Source organism: Periplaneta americana, chromosome 9 (assembly GCF_040183065.1).
Source record: "Periplaneta americana isolate PAMFEO1 chromosome 9, P.americana_PAMFEO1_priV1, whole genome shotgun sequence".
NCBI classification, from domain to species: domain Eukaryota; kingdom Metazoa; phylum Arthropoda; class Insecta; order Blattodea; family Blattidae; genus Periplaneta; species Periplaneta americana.
In genome coordinates, this window is record NC_091125.1 from 32,113,560 (window position 1) to 32,129,236 (window position 15,677).

Here is a 15,677-nt window from a genome sequence, read left to right on the forward strand (position 1 = left end):
CTGTTCTTGTGCATGTTACTCGAAAACTTGCTCAGTCCTTAGACCGGTGGATAAAAAACGTAGTCTAGTCCTTTCATAAAATGGACTTAACTCGTTTTGTGATCACGCCCTCCACTTGACCATCAGAAGACGGCGTATCCCGATCAGCGCCCAGACTTTCCATTAAAAACTCAGAGACACTTATGACAGACAAGGTCGTAGATGGAGTCTTTCTCGTGGCTCTCCCTTTTCTCCATATTAGCAATCAACATTATTCCGATCGATCTCCATTTCATCATCATTCCATAGCATTCCCAGATCTTTTTCTGTAGACACGCGAAAGGGACTGGTCCAGGGACTTGCGGGTTTGCCGGCTTCGAACCTGGACACTCCGGGAATCTTAGCGTAGTGAGCTGATGTGGGTAGCGCATACCTGGGGCTTACAAGCAAACATTCTGATGGGGCAGATAAAAATTTTTTTCTCTCTCTCACCATGTCAATAATGTCAAAACAAGTGTTTATTTAAATTTTGGCCACTCGATAGTCTATATTTTTCTATTTTAAGCTTTCTTTTCTTTCTTTTATATTTATTTGGATTAGTGGGACACAATTACGAGGCCGTCCAGAAAGTGATTTTTCCTGGGGCCGTTTATAGAAAAAAGCACATTTGCATGGAAAAATTTATTGAAACAGATACAGAAATTGTTGCGCTATTTGCCAACATTTCCTCCATAGGAATTGAGACATTTGTCACCAAGGGATCAATTTGTGTATCCTTGTGTCGTAGAAGTCAGCCGCCTGAGATCGGAACCAGCTTTTGACAGCCGTCTGCATCTCTCTGTCGATTCCATAGTATGACAAATACCTCAATTTCGTGGGGAATATGTTGAAAAATACGTCAACAATTGTTGTGTCTGTTCCAATAAATTTTTCAATGAAATTTTGTTTTATTTCTGTAAACGGCCCCTAACGAACTTATTTTTTACGTCCTTCGTAATTGCGGTCGAGTGTCTAAAATTTGTATAACTATTTCTTTTGACATTATTAACATGGTGAAAGAAAAAAAAATAACTTTTGTTTCTGCCCCCATCAGAAAGTTTGCTTCTCAGAGTAATAGTTCTATTATAGTGGTTCCCAAACTTTCCGAAGGCACGACTCACTTTTGAACGCAACTTCCATTTGCGATCCCCCATTACTTTACTGGTTCTTGACCCTATTCGCAAAATACAAGTCCCTATAAAATTTCAAACAAATATAAGTTTACTGAAATCAATGGATACAGCGCAAAGTATGAGTTTAAACAATAGCTTTCTAAGTATTTTTTGGAAGAAATTCAAAGTAATTACAAGTCACAGATGGATACTGAATCCGTTTTTAGACAGTTGCGACCAAATGGCTTAAAAAACTCACTGAAACATAAGCCTATATCTACTGATGATGGAATGATGAAACTGCACTCTTTTTGCACAGCATAGATCAGTTCTGCATCAAGAAAATATCTCGAGCTTGCAAAAGAAACTTGATAATATTTTTTGCAATCTCGTGTTCATACAAAATAATTCTTTCGTCTATGACTGCCACCAAAACAAAAGCGAGAAATCTCCTTGAACTTGAAATTGATATTACTGTGTGTATCGAATACCTAGTCATTATTTGAGAAGCTACTTTCTGAAGAGAGAGAAAAAAAAACAGGCAGAATTATCGCATTAATTAATTTTTACTTTATAATGGCTGAATTTTTTAATTACGTTTATATTAAACGTTGTTTATTTTGTGTTTCTAAATACAAAATTAATATACAGGAGCTTTTCTAAATTATTTCGTAAATTATCCAGCGACCCACCCCCCAGCTCTTTATACGACTTCCACTTTGGGAACCAATATTCTATTAGATGGATCCAACGCTAAGGTTCACCGTTCTTCAGGGTAATGATACATGTTTGTAATGGAGTGTAGATTGGTGATTCATACACTAAGACAATCACTTGTATATAGATATACAGGGTGTAGCAGGACCTCACCGACAAACTTTGAGGGATGATAGGTCATACTGAGAGGATCATTTCTTGTTAAGGAACATATTATGCTCGATGACACATCCTTCATGAGTTATGCGTCCTTTTTAGAAGCGTATTCTGTATCGCGCATATTGCATAAGTGTGTTCCTGAAGTCCTTACCATCTCTGTTATACTGCTGTAGTTTGTTATTGGTCTGTGTTATGCAGTGCTGTTATGGTGATTTTTCTCTTGGCTATACCCCCCACCCCTTGTTTTCTTCCTTGAAATATATTTTACTCTTCTCTCTCTCTCTCTCTCTCTCTCTCTCTCTCTGACTGCCATTTAATTATTATTTTCTTTATATTAAAGAAGTAAAGAAATTGTTTTGCTTTACATTTTAATTGTACAAGAAGCTTGATTTAAAGGATACATCATGTAGCACCACCGTAGATGCATACACTTGTCTCGATGAATCTTGGAGTGTGTATTTGCAGTAGGGTAAAGTTGCCTATTTCCGTGATACCCCTAATCCCGTGATACTTTTTAAAAATTGAATGTCAGTTAAAGCTTTGCCGTATGACCATAGCGCCAGAGATCTTTCTCGAAAGAGTGCATATTTCGCCTACTTTTGAGACATCGGTGGACTTCATAGCAAGATACCCAGTTCCCTGACAATCAGTGAGAAAAAACGTATAACGGAATTAGGAGTATCAAGAAATTAGGCAACTTTACCCTACTTCTTGTTTTTCAACCACTATTTTATATAATTCGTTATTCATAGATTTCAAAAAGGCATATGACTCGGTTAAGAGGGAAGTATTATATGATATTCTTATTGAATTTGGTATTCCCAAGAAACTAGTTCGATTAATTAAAATGTGTCTCAGTGAAACATACAGCAGAATCCGTATAGGTCAGTTCCTATCTGATGCTTTTCCAATTCACTGCGGGCTAAAGCAGGGAGATGCACTATCACCTTTAATTTTTAACTTCGCTTTAGAATATGCCATTAGGAAAGTTCAGGATAACAGGCAGGGTTTGGAATTGAACGGGTTACATCAGCTTCTTGTCTATGCGGATGACGTGAATATGTTAGGAGAAAATACACAAACGATTAGGGAAAACACGGAAATTTTACTTGAAGCAAGTAAAGCGATCGGTTTGGAAGTAAATCCCGAAAAGACAAAGTATATGATTATGTCTCGTGACCAGAATATTGTACGAAATGGAAATATAAAAATTGGAGATTTAACCTTCGAAGGGGTGGAAAACTTCAAATATCTTGGAGCAACAGTAACAAATATAAATGACACTCGGGAGGAAATTAAACACAGAATAAATATGGGAAATGCGTGTTATTATTCGGTTGAGAAGCTTTTATCATCTACTCTGCTGTCAAAAAATCTGAAAGTTAGAATTTATAAAACAGTTATATTACCGGTTGTTCTGTATGGTTGTGAAACTTGGAATCTCACTCTGAGAGAGGAACATAGGTTAAGGGTGTCTGAGAATAAGGTGCTTAGGAAAATATTTGGGGCTAAGAGGGATGAAGTTATAAGAGAATGGAGAAAGTTACACAATGCAGAACTGCACGCATTGTATTCTTCACCTAACATAATTAGGAACATAAAATCCAGACGTTTGAGATGGGCAGGGCATGTAGCACGTATGGGCGAATCCAGAAATGTATATAGAGTGTTAGTTGGGAGACCGGAGGGAAAAAGATCTTTGGGGAGGCCGAGACGTAGATGGGAGGATAATATTAAAATGAATTTGAGGGAGGTGGGATATGATGATAGAGACTGGATTAATCTTGCACAGGATAGGGGTTGATGGCGGGCTTATGTGAGGGCGGCAATGAACCTCCGGGTTCCTTAAAAGCCATTTGTATGTATATATGTATGTATGTATGTATATTTTATATAATTCTGGATTCCACTGCTGCAGAGGTGACAATTTTTGTTTATGAACATCAAACAAAAAAACATTAGGAGCAGCAAGAGATGATCTAAGATCTCTACAGATCTCCACGTACAAAACTTATGCAGCCATATGCCGTATGGCTCCGTACAGACAAAATTTTCTTTTCCCCAAAATGTTAATTTAAAAAATTGTAAGTTCCCATAGGATCTATGGCCCCATATGGCCTCCATGGTGTTATGCATCTTCAGTCCTTTTTATCATCCAACAAATCCAATAAAACACTGTTATGCTTCACAGAGTTGGATGATGAATTCTGCGAAAGTGCCAAAAATATAATGAGGTATTTAAAAGGGCATGTAATTTTAACAGCTCTTGTAAATTGTCAGATCACACATGAAAAATTTAATTTAATTTCTGTAAAAAAATACCAGAGATCTGAATTTCGGATGCATAGCTCCTTAAGAATGCAATGCCAACGAGCATATTTTCCTTAACAAAAAATTATCCTCTGTGTGATCTATTATTCCTAGAAAGTCTGTCGATTAGATCTCGTTACACCCTGTATACACGTTAAATAAAAAAGATAAACTGCAAAAGGATTAGTTCAAACACATCAAATGTCTGAACATGTCCCGATCATCATGATATGTTTATTGATTTAACGATATTAGGAGTTTATACAGTTGATTCAGTTTTTAATTAATATACCTTAACCCCCATTTCCCTCTCTTTATAAATGGTCAATTATAGTCCGTTTCGATATGTCACTCTGTGTTAGAATCTAGATCCTGTTTCTGTACGTGAGCAGAGCTTGATAATGTTTTAGTAATTGTATTATTACAGTTTATTTTAGTGTGAAATGAGCTTCCATTTAAAATATAGCCAAGTTATTGCCCTTAGAATTAAAATCATTATTGTATTGCTTTATGTAGTTCTGAATATCGTTCACCACTGCAATTCTCCACTGTATTGTAAATGACATTCAACAATTAACGTTCAGCAAGTATACTCATTTAACGTGAGTGGAAATGGTCATAACGCTGAAGAATTGAAAATTATCTGCTGCATTAATTCCAGGAATTCGAAGTTGGAAATATATGATGCAATATTTCTATTTTAAAGGCACAAAATGCAAGACGTGTTGCATTAATACTTCAATGGAAGCTAATCTGATTAGATGCTATCAAAACATCTGTTCCTTTATTGTAATAGTGAAGTCAGAAATGCTTTTTTTACATGCTCTCGAAAAACGTGATTATTATACCGAGAAACTTCATGCAATTGCATGTTTTTATTGATTTGGCATATTGAAAAAGTACAAGTGGACCTTTGTCGATCATGATTTTTATGTTCGATGAAGACAACTTTATTTTGCATAAGTGCATATTTCGAAAGTTTTCCCTTTTAAATGTATATACATATATTTCTATTTTGCATATTTAAATCCATATATTAACATTTTTCCTTGTTTGTTTCCCGCCCTTTTATTATGTAATTTCAAAATTTCTCTCTGATAAAAATAAGAATTATTTTCAAGAAATACAAAAAAATGTGAAGAATAAAACCAATAATTAGTTATTATTACTTAAATTGCTGCGGAGACGATGGCTACTTCTCCCTAGTGTATAAGTCAGGTCATTTTTACTTTAATATGAGGCTTAGATACCTGTATTACTCGACCAAGGCCAGTGGAGTTCTGTAGCCCGGAGCCGTGACGCTACTGCTCTTGCATTCGTAATACCGCATCGCGATAGTTCACGTTACGCCCGCAGCTCCACTCGCCTTGGTCGAGTAATAAGAATAAAACCACTTATTGTTGAGGTCATGAAATTACTTCGACGACAATGCTACTAGTGCTCTCGAATTTCGTAGATACTAAAGTGAAAGCATTTAAATACCTGAGACAATGCAGTCACGTGGAGTGTACATTTTCATTTCAATAAGTTTTACTGCACAATCAAGCTTACAAGTATGCACCAGTCACATCATGTGATGTCGAGAGATCGTTCTAGGCATTTAAACTAATTTTGACAGGTAAGAGGAGATGTTTCAAGTAGAGAATCTGGAGAAATTGTTGGTGGTTGTTGTTTAGTCAACTATCCGAAGACAGGTCTGAGCCTCACAAGTGATACCAAAAAGCAACACTCATTAGGCAACTAGGCCAGGAAATAATGAGGTAGGGTGGCCACTGAGAGGATAGAAAGAAAAGAGGGAGTAATCCAGGCAAATATGCTTGAAATCGGTGCGACGGATATGACGTCAAACTACACCTTTTACGCCCCATAATCCACCGCGAAATACCGCCAACTGTCAAATATTAAATTGCTACTATCGATTTTGGTCATACGTAAAAGGATTAGAATGGATGTGGAGGTAACAGTAATGTATGTACATTTCACTGTATATTTATTAAAAGTGTTATGGTTGTGACATGGACTGAACACTTCATTTCCACATTCTTTCTTTTATCAAGAAGGAATGTTGGCATTCCTTCATATGTTAAAGCATAGGAGGACATATGAACGGACATATTCTGCAGTTGAGTCGAACAGAATAGTAGCTTATTTATAAAAAATATAATACCTGCTGAATTTGACCACACTTTTGAAATATTCACAACAACACGAAACAATTTGTAATCGTAATAATATGAACAAAACAGCTGATAAACACACCTGAAAAAGAGATTAACTAGGGGTAATTTGACGGACATACTAGTACAACTTTTTGGTTCCACAGTTTCAAGCTTATAGCCCGGGGTTGGGTGACCAGTTCCTTTCCCCACTATTGCATACATAGCTGATTAGCTACTTATTACACTAATCAGATTTCAGATACATACAAACAATTGTTCTTCCTCTGACACATGTCGTCAAGTGAGATGTACTCTCTGATAATAGAGGTAGGCTACATATCAGCCATAACCTCAATAAGAGGATGTTTACTGCCATAATAATTACATGAATGACAAAGAAAGTTAAAAATGCTGGAAAATTAGAAAGTTAAAAAAATGTACCAATTCATGTATGTGTGTAAAATGAATAATTAATACACTTATAGAAACAATAGATTTATTAAAAATTATTACTTTAAATTATTATTTTCTTATATATCATATTATTAAACTGAATAAACCTCTAGAGTGTATATTTTACTACATATATTTCTATTTTAGCGCATTTTTACTGCAAAATTTCAGGCATATTGTTAGGTTTTTTAGTGCATAAATTTCCGTGGTCTAGTGATTATACTCTGAAATTCTGATGTAAATTCAAAGCAGTCGTGCGTAATGGATTTCAAACAACGATGAATATCCTTACGAATACACCGAAGGATAAGAAAAGTAGGGAGTGTCGCTTCTTAAATTTAAGCGTACAGAGGAACTCTGCTTCTGAATGTGAGGGTTAGTGGCAGAACTTGCCAAACAATTTTGAAATAAGAATATTATCTAGGTGTTAATATATTGTCCTCATTTTAATGCCTCCATATCAAGTTTATTAATCTATTTGTCAATAGTTGAACTAAGAGAGGACATTTAGTTCTACTTACATGCATATGTTTTCATACATACATAGGCCTAATACAATACAATGCAATGAAATACAATACAACACAATATTGCAATACCTTACAATATAAATCTTATAGGCAATATAGTAGACCGGGTGAGCCGTTAGTCATGTCATTCATTGTGATTGATAATTTCTTTAGTAGAGAGCAACAACAATTTCAATTACCATTTTGCCGTGTTATGGATATTTTTGTAGAAAAAATGTAATTTTAAACAAGTGAATTGTGTCATCTTGGAACGCTGTAATGAGTGGCCGAATGTACAGTAGCCTGTGTTCCTGTGAATAACTCCTTCACCGGACGAGTTTTGAATAGAAAGTGGGAGCTAGTTTATTTTAATGTCGTAAGAAAAAATACAGATGATATACTGTATAATTTTTCTGCTGTAAACGTGTAGTGAGAATGTACAAACAGTACTTTGCTTTAACCAATTAGAAATAGTTGCCTTCCGCAGTTCCACATAATTTTTTGAACTAATAAGAGAAAGTAAATGTCCAGAGTTGGCTTCACACGCAATTGAATCCATCATTGTTAAAAGGTAGGCGTGTTTTTTTTTTGCGCCTATCTGCTTCATTTGCGTGATTCGGGTTCCACATACTGCTGATAGATGACAGGACTGTGGCCCATTTTCAAGTTGCACACCATTTCGACAGGCCACCTTATACATGATGTATATCTATGAAGAGTTATGTAGTGTATTAGAGTGAGTGTATGTGTAAGTGCTCGTGTAAGTGTAATATAGGGAATGGGTGAGGATGATGATAAGGAAGAGAGAAGGGGAAACCCGGTGCCGGCACGTAGCCTACTCCTGTCGATTAGCACCAAGGGGACCACCAGGCTTAAAGTCCCCATTCGACGGACGAATGACTATCACAGTGACACATGCCTTCTCTTTATATGTACTGTCTTGAGATTTGGGATTTAACCCAGGCACAGTGATGCACAATTTAGTGATTAGAAGTTGTGCACCGCCATCTCTCCTCGTCCCGAGGTAGAAAGTTTACATGAAAATTTCTGATCCCGCCGGATATAGAACCCGGACCGGCTAGTCTGGAGGCAGACGCGCTACCACAGAGCTAACTCGACGGACTGTTAATGCACTAAGTAATTTCTTTCCGTATTGTGATGATCGAAGAAATCTGATCTACTAACTTAATCATAAAATTTTTAAGTTATGTTTCTGTTGTGTTTACGTACCACTCACCATGATAATACCCTAGATCATATATGTAACAGATAAGTCATCGCTATGTTAAAATCGTTTGCACTTTGAAGAGAACAACCGCCAGGATCGCCACCCGTCCGCCGTAAACGAACACGAGATGGCAGTACAGTCGCTAATGCAATTCAAATGGGAATAATGACATGGCTCCCTACTTATGTAACAACTAGATGGCAGCATAGTAAACATGATAAAAGTTGTTAACTTCAAAACCTATAAGGCCGACCTATCTATCTATATATGATCTAGGGTAATACTAAGCTAAAAATCATAATTGGTTTATTTCATTCTCTATTAAATCCGCAGACACTTAAGAAATTAGTCAAAATGTCTATTTTGTCAAGAATTGACTTAGTGCCTTTTAACAGTGGCCGATTCAATTGCTTGTTTACATTTATTCTTTACTATCTTGTTCTCTTCTCCAGCACTCTAGCGTACACGCTAGCTGAAGTATCTCTTGACTCCAGGCAATGACCTTTTACAGCATTGTCACGGTTCCGCACAGTTTAAAATTGATTTTAGGAACGACAATTTACATTTGTTCGAGTCAAATTTTGCAAAGTTAAAAAAGAAATTAAATTCGGGCAAAAATATATATTACTATAATTCACTACTCTCTTAAAATTGCCTAAGGATATTGGCTTTTTAATCAACAGTTTATATCCTACTAAGCGGTCCATTTAAAACTTTTATTCTCTCGGAACGTAAGGGAAAACTAACAAAATTTTATTTAACTTTTCTGTTTGAACTGCCTGAAAGATCAACACCTTGAAATTAATGACCTAGCTTACGGTCCATGCTGTATACTTGCAATGCATAAATACAATCAATACCTATATTGGAACAGAAGGACAATGTTTTGTGAGTAAATGTGTATTTTAGAAATGTGACCCAGCATTTAAATTTTAGCTGATGTTTGTATAAACATACAACACCTGCTTTCAGCAGTAAGCAAGTCTGATTGCACTGGTTAATTATCATGCGGCGATATGGGGCAAGGCAATTAAATGTATTACTGACAGTAATAGTTTGTGTCGTTGAAGGGCGGAGATATTGGCGGTGCGATAGCGGATTTCGCGGCTTTGAATGCCTTGGATGTCAGCGCTGTCATGTTATCGGTCTAATTCCACGAAACGTTTTGCATACTTCAGTCGTTAAAGTTTAAAATGTAAATCCCCAGTTAGTTTAACTCTCTACTGAAATTCATTGCACCTAATCGTGCTGGAGTGTTAGTGTATCTTATGCTAACTACAAAAGAAACGGCAAATAACACAATAAAATAAATGCGTTGGATAAATTTAAAGGCTAAAGTTAAAGTTAATGATCACTTGTAATTACTATTTTGTAAAATTATTATACTTTCTCAAAGAAAATATTATTTTCACAAATTTGAGTAGGTTATATCTTGCATTTAAAGTTTCTGGATCCAAAACTTTTGAATTTTAAAGTAGTTAAAAAAATTAACAAATCGTATTATTTATCGGTAATTCTACGTAAAGTTTATACATATCTATAGTACATTTATCTTTTGAAGAGGTGGAGAAGTTCAAATATCTTGGAGCAACAGTAACAAATATAAATGATACTCGAGAGGAAATTAAACACAGAATAAATATGGGAAATGCTTGTTATTATTCGGTTGAGAGGAACATAGGTTAAAGGTGTTTGAGAATAAGGTTCTTAGGAAAATATTTGGGACTAAGAGGGATGAAGTTACAGGAGAATGGAGAAAGTTACACAACACAGAACTGCACGCATTGTATTCTTCACCTGACATAATTAGGAACATAAAATCCAGACGTTTGAGATGGGCAGGGCATGTAGGACGTAAGGGCGAATATAGAATGCATATAGAGTGTTCGTTGGGAGACCGGAGGGAAAAAGACCTTTAGGGAGGCCGAGACATAGATGGGAGGATAATATTACAATGGATTTGAGGGAGGTGGGATATGATGATAGAGACTGGATTAATCTTGCTCAGGATAGGAGTTGATGGCGGGCTTATGTGAGGGCGGCAATGAACCTCCGGGTTCCTTAAAAGCTAGTAAGTAAGTAGGGGAGAGTCGGGTAGTATCGGACATCGGGTAATATCGGACAGTGAGTTTCTTTCATCTACCACACGATGATAGTACCTGATTGACATGGTTACGTTTCTGTGATGTCGCATAGAGAAGCGTAACCATGTCATTCAGGTACTACCATATGGTGGTAGATGAAAGAAACGCACTGTCCGATATTACCCGATGTCCGATACTACCCGACTCTCCCCTAAGTATAGTACATGTCACATATTTTCTTGGCATGTGACTAGTTCTCACGCGAGCCCCTATATCTCTCGAGGATATTTTTATTATAATTTTGTTGTGATTATACTGAATTTTTACTTTGAACGATAATATAATTAGTGACATTATTTATGTTTTGGTGTTCCACATTTATTATAATCCGATGAGAAATCATTAGATCTATAGATCATGTATATCAAGGTTGTCTCACCCTGAGTAGAACTAAAAATACAATTTCTATTTCTAATTACTGTGCCATAATCTTTAGGGAGGCCGAGACGTAGATGGGAGGATAATATTAAAATGGATTTCAGGGAGGTGGGATATGATGGTAGAGTGGATTAATTTTGCTCAGGATACGGACCGATGGCGGATTTATGTGAGGCCGACAATGAATCTCCGGGTTCTCTAAAACCCATAAGTACGGTAAGTAATAATTACTTTGCCATAGAACAGCCTAGCACCACCACCACTACTGTAGATCATAAATCCTGCTCACTTTTTACCTTCGACGTCAAATAATAGAATCGATGATGTTAAAGCCTGTACAATGAAATATTTTATTGAAGCTTCTGTTGTGTAGATATTTTTGTTAATTGATATCCACATGGTGCTAGTTCCTTAGCTGACGGCAACATAAACTTGAGTTATTAGCATGTGGCGGTTATTATTACAGTGCTGAAGATTCCGTCATATCAGCCATAACAGACGATTCAGTAAAACCGCAAAACAATGATTTGCGAAGCCAGATTAAGGTGATCAGTCCAGTTTCGCTGTAAATATCTAGGTCTGCATTATAGGCTACAAGACCATCTCATTGGGAACGGCCACATGTAGGCCTACTCATACAGTTTGTGCTAAGAGTTTTGTCTGAGTTGTTCAAAAAGGTTCCTTTTGCTCTCCGTGAGAGGATGTGTCCGCACCACGACAGAGCACCACCTCATTTCAGTCTACTGGGTGTCCATTTCAAAGTGTGTCATGACGTCACTGTTGTTGAGTCAGCGATTTGAAGCGAGTTTCAGCTTATGTGTCAGAGAAGTTGCTTATTATTCAAGGCGTTCAATCTGAACTTGAGAACGTGTACGGTATAACTTGAACGCAGTAGCAACAGATGGCGGTCTGTACGGTCTGGGTGCTACCATAACCTCTTTCCAACTGTGTTTTGCGCGGCCAAGTCGTACGCAGGGTAGTTGTTATCGGTTGCGTACCGCAACATTCCACAACACAAATCAAATGCTCCGTGTCCATGTTGACCGTCGAAGTTAATGTCAACAAATACGGAAGTAATCGTCTTAACCCTCTTCCCATATCCCGACAGTAAGAAAAAAACTCACCTCAGTACGTGTTTTCAAACAGTTCACATTCCTGCCACTACCGGCGTTACCGTACGTATCGGCACGTACTCTTCAGAATGAACGCCGTACTTGCTAGGCAACTTCTATGGCACACGGGTAATACGCCTCTGCGAAAGTTTAGGAAGATTGAATTCTCTAGGTTCATCGGCTAGCCACATGACGGCATACAGCGAGCCGTGACACAATTTGAATTGAACACGCAGTAGACTGTAGAATAGTGTAGATATTCTCAACCATCTGGATGACATTTCCTGGTCGCTGGATTGGAATGGTAGGCCCTATTATATTCTGCGAGGTCACCCGACACGTTCGATTCTTTCCTATGGGGATATGTAATATCACTTGTTTATAAGAACTTAGTAAACACGGATATGGAATTAGTTTCCAGGATTGCAGCCTTCAGTGATGTGTGGTTAAAATCAAAATAGGGACGTTTGAAAAAGTGCAGCAGAATATCGTATGCCGATGTCATGAGTGCATTGGTAAATATTCGATCATAGAGTTCACTATTCTTTTTATCTTTTCAGATAATTTCAATCGTAAAAATTAGGCTCAAACGTGGCTAGTGTCTCTAATGTGAAGTCGGAACGACACTGCGCTTTTATCTAGGACATCGCACGACTTAATATAAGGGCCATTGTCGAAGATTGGATTCGAAACCATAACCGTGGCTGTAGCACAGTGTCAAACCTACCGGTACTCTTCAAACAATCTGTCATTGTCAATTAATTTTACATAAATTAAGAATTTAAAGCAACTATTAACAGCATTTAAGTGAGAGGGTTATTAAAGAAAATGCACAATATAATATGGAGTAAATATTAAGGAATGTATCGACTCTATGATTCCATTGATGTAGGGAAAAAATACCGTTATTGGTGTTTGTAATTAATTGAAACGATTTCATCTATTCGGAATTCGCAACCACATATCCTGCAGAGATGTGATCCGACCAATTAAGCCACGGGCAATAAACCCGAACCGGAAATTATTGATTCGGTCATGCATTGCCTGTATTTAAACGTAGGCCTCAATACACAAAACTTTTAATTTACCAGAACGCAGTTTTCTGGTAATTATATTAAGCTTCCTCTTTGATCCAAGGTTGACATATTTTCTTTCAAAATAAAAGTAAAATCCGTGTTGTAGTCTTATGTCATACCAAAGAACCCTATCCCTTAATAAAGATACATAGCGAAAGTTACTATAAACTAGTCGAGGGAAAATGCGAAGAGGATTGAAACTGAGACACATACTGCGTTATGAAATGAATTTAGTAGTAGTCATTCTAAAAAAACATTTAGTTCCAAATTTGCAATTAAGTTTATGTGTTTATATTGCACACAGAACTACATACTTGACAGAAAACGAACGAACTTCGAGTCGAAGATAAAGTGTCCATACACTCTTACTATAATCTTCCCCGGACGTTTCCAAAACGTCACTAACATCTAATATTTTTATTTGATATAGCATGTGAAGTGGACAGACAGAATGAGAAGTGAAGTTGTGTTGAAAAGAGTGAGTGAAGGAAACTGATCAGGAAGAGAAAAAGGAATTGGTTGGGTCACTGTCTGAGAAGAAACTGTCAACTGAAGGATGCACTGGAAGGAATGGTGAATGAGGAAAGAATTCGGGGGAGAAGAAAATATTAGATGATGGACGACGTTAAGATATATGGATCATATGAGTAGACTAAGAGGAAGGCAGAAAATAGGAAAGATTGGAGAATGCTAAGTTTGCAGTGAAAGACCTGCCCTTGGGCAGAACACGTATGTATGTATGTATGTATGTATGTATGTATGTATGTATGTATGTATGTATGTATGTATGTATGTATGTATGTATGTATGTATGTATGTATGTATGTAAAATGTTGTTTTTTTATCGACGCTCGCAACTGCCGAGGTTATATCAGCGTCGCCGGTGTGCCGGAATTTTGTCCCGTAGGAGTTCTTTTACATGCCACTAAATCTACTGACATGAGCCTGTCGCATTTAAATGCCATCGACTGGCCCGGGATCGAACCCGCAGTCTCGGGAAAAGAAGGCCAGGGCTATACCAACTGCGCCAACCAGGCCGTATGTATGTATGTATGTATGTATGTATGTATGTATGTATGTATGTATGTATGTATGTATGTCATTGTAATTGCCCATTACCATCGGCAGTCCTAAATTCGCACGTATATTATACTGGCAGACTTAGCTATAGTATTTTCATCCATTGACGTGTCCAAGATTATTTAATATTTATCTCTTGGCCTGTGCGATTACAACGGTTTTAGGTTGTTCATATAGAAGCATTACTGTGGAAGTTCCGACGTGGGGGAGGGTCTCCACCATAGCTAAGCTACACGAGCGAGTGAGTGTACAATCACGTTACTTGAAAGACTGACCACTCGACATTGTGTAATATTCTATGGCTACTGCGAAGACAATTAGCAATTTTTCCATGGAAGCAGGTTGTACAATTAGGTGAGTAGGAATAGCAAACAGACACTGTGTTCATATTCACGAACTAGGCAACTTCTTAGCTTGTGGTATATTTGTAAACTACAGCCAATACAACCAACCGTACGTGTTCTTTCACTGCGCTCAACCTAAGAATGAACAAAAACACGTTCGGTTGTATAGTTAGTCAAGTTATATGAGTGACTGCTGTAAATTCTGTGAAGTATCGCTCAGATGTCAAGGAGATAGACGAAATTACATGTACAATAGTGGCAAAAAAACCGGACCGACCCTTGTAGCCGATTTCAGAGACTTATTTACTCCAGAGCATGATAGACTAGTAACTAAGACTTTCGTGTTTCGAATCCTGTCTGGGAAGAAAGCTTTTTTTTTTTGTTCCTTATTCAAATTGATTCCCAATACATTTCGATTGCAGCGATATTTTACTATTTAATTAACTTATTATTCCCAGAACATGAATTTTACCAGCAATCGAAAAGTATTGGGAATAAATTTGAATAGGGAACAAAAAATAGTTTCCTTCCCAGGCAGGATTCGAACCACGAAAGTCTTAGTTACCAGTCTATCGTGCTCTGGAGTGAACAAGGCTCTGAAATCAGCTATAAGGGTCAGTCCGGCTTTTTTTGCCGCTACTGTACATATTGCCATCGTGCGACTAAAACCCGATCTCCAGCGTCAAAAGTCAGATATGTTTTTCGCTTGCCATAAAGCAATCCTGATATAGGATTCAACTTGACAATTTGTCCCCTTTGTAGCTAAATTTGCAGAGTGCTGGTTCACGATGACCGCAGACCTGAGTTGAAATCTCGGCGATGGTGGAGTTGTATTTATCGTGGACAAAGTCAAGTTCGTGAGTTTTTCTTGGAGTTCT